This window comes from Maylandia zebra, linkage group LG5 (genome assembly GCF_041146795.1).
Source record: "Maylandia zebra isolate NMK-2024a linkage group LG5, Mzebra_GT3a, whole genome shotgun sequence".
Taxonomy (NCBI): domain Eukaryota; kingdom Metazoa; phylum Chordata; class Actinopteri; order Cichliformes; family Cichlidae; genus Maylandia; species Maylandia zebra.
Genome location: NC_135171.1, coordinates 26,513,558 through 26,520,443, shown reverse-complemented (window position 1 = coordinate 26,520,443; position 6,886 = coordinate 26,513,558).

Genomic DNA, 6,886 nt, shown 5'->3' with positions numbered 1-6,886 from the left:
CATGCTATAAACCTTATTTCTGTAACAACTGACAGGTACAACAGGGATGTGTTGTGGAATTTTCTGTAAAAAAAAGAAAGGTCTGCAGTATGTTCAGCTGTGGTCAAGCTATTTTATTACTGCATGCATGCAGGAGAGCAAACACACACACATCAAAACATCTCAGGTCTAAGTAATGAGCACACTCCTTTATTCCATTCCAAGGAAGAGGGAGGAAGTTACAAACTGATCATACCACACATCACGCGCCTCGCTATGAAACCTAATGGAGCAATGGGCCAAGGACACAATGTTTTGTGTCCTTGGCGTTATCAGCACCTGTAAAGGGAGTTGTCTTCTACCAAACTGCTGTACATTCACTGAACAAAAAAAAAGCATGCAGACAGATAACATTACAACTCAAGGGACACTACTGATCGTAAATGCTGTCAGCAGCACTAGCCTCTTGTAACCCTTGACATGGGTCAATGAATAATTTCATCTGCACTGTGAAATGATTCCCATAAGAAACCGCTCACACAGCCATGTTTGCAGATTACTGACTTCTAGAAAGAGATAAGTTTCCAGTTGAATACCATAAGGTAAATGCCAGTTAGTCGTTCCATTGTCTACGCTGTGTACCTTTGTTGACTTCAAGGTAAACAGTTCTGCAGCCTCAATCTCCCAAACAGAGTAAATAATGATGAAATAACCTGGATAGATAAACAACGTTGCAGGCCAAAGGGAGAATATGTACACTGGACTGTGTCATGAAGTGTCCCTTGAACACACCTTCTACTGAATTGACTCACAGGATGAACCATGTGTAAGATATATGCTGTTTCTGAAGACACAGAGAGACAGAGAGTTTTTGTTGCATTTTTCAGAAATGACAACGTAAAGCTAACACTGCAGCCAGAGACAGAGATCATCACTAATGAGCTAGCGAAACATAAAACAAGGTTATCATTAGTCTTTAAGTAATCAAGAATTCCCAACTTTGAATGCTGTGAGTAAAATCTAGATACATATGAGTAAAAAGCTCTAGATTGCCTGTAAATGTTGTAAACTGAAAACACTTATTCATCATGTTGGTGTGACTGTGACACCAACATATCAAAATCAGTACATGTGTTGTTTTATCCTCTCTGCACATCAGTGACAAAACTATTAAAAAATCGATTAACAACACTATTAATCTACACTATGAAAACGTTTGTTTGAAAGTCTTCTGTTTTCATTTGTGCACTTTAATCACTGCTGAAAGCTTTGTTTAGCTGACATAGTGTAACTGATCACAGGAACTGATCATAGCTTCTTAGTCTATAACCTCTGCTGTTGTATATGGCAAAAAAAAAGTTTGTAAACCACTGAGATGGGGAAGGGGTTTGCCGTACATTAACACAACCAGTTCACGTGTAGCCTTATGTCAAATGGAGAGCATGCCTCTCAGAACCTGCAAAACTATGCAAACATCACAGCAACACCTCTCCCTATACATGATTCCAGTAACAACTGCTTCAGTTATCAAAAATAAAAATCACAGGCTTCAAAATTAGTGAAGAGTTATAAACTTTCAACCAAATCAAACATGTGAAAAGATGATGAGGAACTGATGTTTATAGGTGACTCCTTCCAATCAGCAGAAGCCTGCAAAATAATAGATTCTTTTTCAACTTCTTTAGATACAAAGGGACATTAAAGACGAACAGGAAGCTGAGGCTCCAGTTCAGACTCACCAGAATTGGGGGAAAAAAGGTTGGAAACACATTAGAAAAACTTGCTTGCTGGACGAGTCTCGATTCCTGCTGCAACATTCTGATGGTTGATACAGACTTTGGCGTGAACATGAAAGCATGGATCCATCCTGTCTTACTGAGCATGTTTTAAACACCGCAGCCTACCTAAACTTTGTTGCTGACCTTGCCTATCCCTTTATGATCACAGTCTGCCCATCTTGCTTACAGACATTAAAGATACAATGAAAAAATAAGAACTTATGTGTTTATCTACACACATAAAATCAGAGATTCCTTTCCATATGGAGAAGAAAACAACAAAAAGCAGAGATCTTCTGCCAGCTTTCTCCTTCGCTTTCCTTTCTTGGTTACAAGTGAAGGGAAAGACATATGTGGCTCTCTCGCAACAATATTAAGTCATCTAGTGAGTGAGAGAGAGAGACAGAAAGAGAGAGAGAGAGGTGTTAAGGAACTCAAAATGCCAAAAAACAAATTTGAAAAAGTCAATTCAGTTTTACTTATATAGCACCAAATTCTAATAGCAGTCATATTATGAGATTTTTGGGCCAAGTACAATTATGTCAGTTTTATCTGAATTTAGAAGAAGGAAATTAGAAGTCATGCAGGTCTTTATGTCTTTAAGACATTCCTGCAGTTCGACTAATTGTTATGTGTTATCTGGCTGCATGGATAAATGGAGCTGGGTATCATGTGCACAGCAATCAAAATGCATGTTGAGTGATACTGTCCGAGGGAAGCACGTAAAATGTAAAAAGAATTGGTTCGAGCACTGAACCCAGTGGAACTTCATATCTGACCTTAGTGTGTCATGACAGCTCCTCAATTAAATTTAAAAAGCAATGTCTTTTTTCAGAAATTAAAAAAAGATTCTCCTTGTCAGCAGTTTTATATTGCTATGACTTTCTTTCTAGGAAGCACTCAGACAGGTAAGATTATAAATGAGGGTACACCGCTGATCATAAATCCTGTCTGCGACACCAGCCTCTTGTAACTCTTGACATGGGTCAATGAATAATTTCGTCTGCACTGTGAAATGATTCCCATAAGAAACTGCTCACACAGCCATGTTTGCAGATTACTGACTTCTAGAAAGAGATAAGTTTCCAGTTGAATACCATAAGGTAAATGCCAGTTAGTCGTTCCATTGTCTACGCTGTGTACCTTTGTTGACTTCAAGGTAAACAGTTCTGCAGCCTCAATCTCCCAAACAGAGTAAATAATGATGAAATAACCTGGATAGATAAACAACGTTGCAGGCCAAAGGGAGAATATGTACACTGGACTGTGTCATGAAGTGTCCCTTGAACACACCTTCTACTGAATTGACTCACAGGATGAACCATGTGTAAGATATATGCTGTTTCTGAAGACACAGAGAGACAGAGAGTTTTTGTTGCATTTTTCAGAAATGACAACGTAAAGCTAACACTGCAGCCAGAGACAGAGATCATCACTAATGAGCTAGCGAAACATAAAACAAGGTTATCATTAGTCTTTAAGTAATCAAGAATTCCCAACTTTGAATGCTGTGAGTAAAATCTAGATACATATGAGTAAAAAGCTCTAGATTGCCTGTAAATGTTGTAAACTGAAAACACTTATTCATCATGTTGGTGTGACTGTGACACCAACATATCAAAATCAGTACATGTGTTGTTTTATCCTCTCTGCACATCAGTGACAAAACTATTAAAAAATCGATTAACAACACTATTAATCTACACTATGAAAACGTTTGTTTGAAAGTCTTCTGTTTTCATTTGTGCACTTTAATCACTGCTGAAAGCTTTGTTTAGCTGACATAGTGTAACTGATCACAGGAACTGATCATAGCTTCTTAGTCTATAACCTCTGCTGTTGTATATGGCAAAAAAAAAGTTTGTAAACCACTGAGATGGGGAAGGGGTTTGCCGTACATTAACACAACCAGTTCACATGTAGCCTTATGTCAAATGGAGAGCATGCCTCTCAGAACCTGCAAAACTATGCAAACATCACAGCAACACCTCTCCCTATACATGATTCCAGTAACAACTGCTTCAGTTATCAAAAATAAAAATCACAGGCTTCAAAATTAGTGAAGAGTTATAAACTTTCAACCAAATCAAACATGTTTAAAGAAGTGAAAAAATGACGAGGAACTGATGCTTATATGTGACTCCTTCCAATCAGCAGAAGCCTGAAACATAATAGATTCTTTTTCAACTTCTTTAGATACAAAGGGACGTTAAAGAGGAACTGATCAGAGCTTCATAGTGAGTAACTTGAAACAGAGGGAACAAAAAGTTGTTTTAGACTTTCAGGATAGTTAGAGTAAGGACATTCAAAGATAATCAATGTGCGGTGTGAGCTTTCGTAATTGTACATGCCAGAAAAGGTTTGGCAACCACTAAGTCAGATTAGAGTTAGATGTGAAATCCTTACCTTGTACCACTTAAAAGCTATGCTTCTGAGAACCTGAGACTTAGATAAACATCAAATAGAACAACACCCCACAAGGTGCAAGTTCCCAGTACATTATACAGAGCAGATAACCTGAAGTTACATCAGAATCGTTCATCACTATGCTCAAATATGCCATTTTGAAAACACATAGCAATTGCATTAATGGACATCCACTCATACATTATAGGTTATGTGGTACCTTTGAACAAAAACAGAGCACATTTAAAATAATAATATCAATGAAAGCCATGAGAGCCATTTTCTTTTTCTCCTTTTCATTGGCTGTTCCACATCTAACCAGCCCATATAAGTTTCTACACCTTTGGTTGCACCAAGCAAATCACGCCTCTGCACCAGAATGTGCAGAACAAGTGGTTTTTCTTTTTTTCTTGCAATAGAGGCAACATTTGCCTGGAATTATACAGGATAGATGTGGTTAGAAAAGCCTTTTATGTACTGTGGGTGTGCAAAGAAGAAAAACTCAAAATGAAAAAAAAACCCGTAGGAAACTGACACCACGGTAAAGGCATGAACTTTTGATAAAAAGCACGCTCCACAGAAGCGATTTATTTAATGTTGTGCGTTACCGTGGCAACTCCGACTTTACTCCAGTCATTTTTTCCCTTTCCATCCAAAAAAAGTCAAAACTCTTCCACCATACAGCAAGTCCTCATAACCGGTTTCATATCACTGCTTCTCCTGTCAGTACTTCTATAGTAACTGTGTTGAAACTCAGTGGTTATTACTCATTATTAATTCATATTCATATTTAAAATAAATTAAATGCATTTTTCCCTTTCACAGTTTATGCAGTACCAGAAATGAATTCTCTTTAGTATCTTTTGGTTTAACCTGTTTTGAAACTATTCCCTTCCTGTTTTACTAACCTTAAATTCTTTACAACTTTGCATGTAACCCTCAAACAACCATTAAATATGGTTCACATAAGAAATCAACCATGAGAACCACATAATATTCTACATGTGCACGTACACATTTTTTACTGTTTATTGGCATATTTTTTCCCCCCAGTTGATACTAAATACTTTTTTGGTCGAGAAAGATAAGTATACAAAGCATTTTTAAATGTCTACAGGACCTGTGCACATTCAGATGGTTTAAAATAAAATAGAGAGAAATAAAGGACAAGTCGTGTCCTGCATATAGTAGACCTAAAATATCCTTAAGCACATTGTTTGTGTTGTTGTTAATGACAAGTAGTTAAACATATGCCATTTTATGACCAGTAGTCAAGGTAGTAAATTAGCTTAACAGCTGCAGGCCATATATTATCCTTTAGTTCTAATGGTGTGCTATCTATGTAGTTTAGTCTCTATTATACTCTTGAATAAAAGAAACATAATCATTTGTAGTTCATTAGACAAAATGTGCATTACTCTGTATCCTTGATCAGCTGTGAATGTCTGACACTGTCTTCTTGAGAATGTTTTACTGCTGAATCATGTGAAGAAGGCCATAAGAGGGAGAATAGGTGTCTGGGCAGAAGAGATAAAACCACATTCTTTACCCCCCCTTCTAGTTTCACACAGAAAGACAGGGAGGCAAGGTCAGGAGCCAGGCTCACTAAGAATTAGAAAAACATGTGAAGATGCAGCTTTTATGACAAAGAGGGGGGCCAGGATTAGCTATAAAAGTCTGTGAAAGTTGCCACCATTTTGAGACATGCTGTCGAACCTCTGCAGGCATCTCTCCCGTCCGGACGTTGTAATGCTCTTATTGTTGAATTGTATGGAAATAAATGATTGTTGATTGAGCATATATACACCGAGTATTGTCCTTCCTTCAGCCCAAAGATTCAAAGAACTGCGTGTTTTCAACAGTGTAAACAAATTTAGGACAAATTCTAGTCATAAGTATTCACTTTTATTTCTGTCTTATTGTCAGAGACAGGTAAGCTTATAAGAATGAGAAATTTAACATATATAATATTGCATTTTATTTTCAAAACAGTGAAACTTCAGAACTGCTGATGAAGCTTTAGATACTAGCTTTAGAAGTGAATGAATGAAATGAATAAAGAAACACTTTCATTCTTGAGATTAGATCAGATTACTGATTTAAAAAAATGTAACAGAAACACAATATAATACACTACATTACAATAGAGCAGCTGAGTAACTGCACTTGGGTGTATTTGTACATGTGGAACATTGAAGCTGTTTTCTTTGTTAATGATGAGGTGGACCTGATGACAGCATCTTAGTGGGTGGGAAGTGTCCTAGATGATCCTGGCTGCTCTGCTGAGGCAGCGAGAGCTGAAAGGCTCTTCCAAAGAGGCACGTTTTTTTAGTTTGTTTGTTTTCTGGGCAGAGTTTATGATCCTCCAAAGGGCTTTCCTGTTCGCGTCTGAGTTGCTGGCGTACCACACACTTTTGATGAAGCTGCTGGAAAAACATGGCAGCAGCTCTCCTCATAACTCAGGAATTAGAGTCTCTGATATGCCTTTTTGACTGCTGCTGCTCCAATACGTATACTCACAAACTTAAAGACAACAATAATAGTAAGAAGATTATAAGAAAAAATAAGATAATAAGAAGGTCAGATGGGAAACTGTTATAATAATAATAATAATAATAATAATAATAATAATAATAATAATAATAATAATAATATAACAATTATTATTATTATTATCATCATCATCACAGGGTAAAATATTGTGTTATTTAAAGTGTTATTTA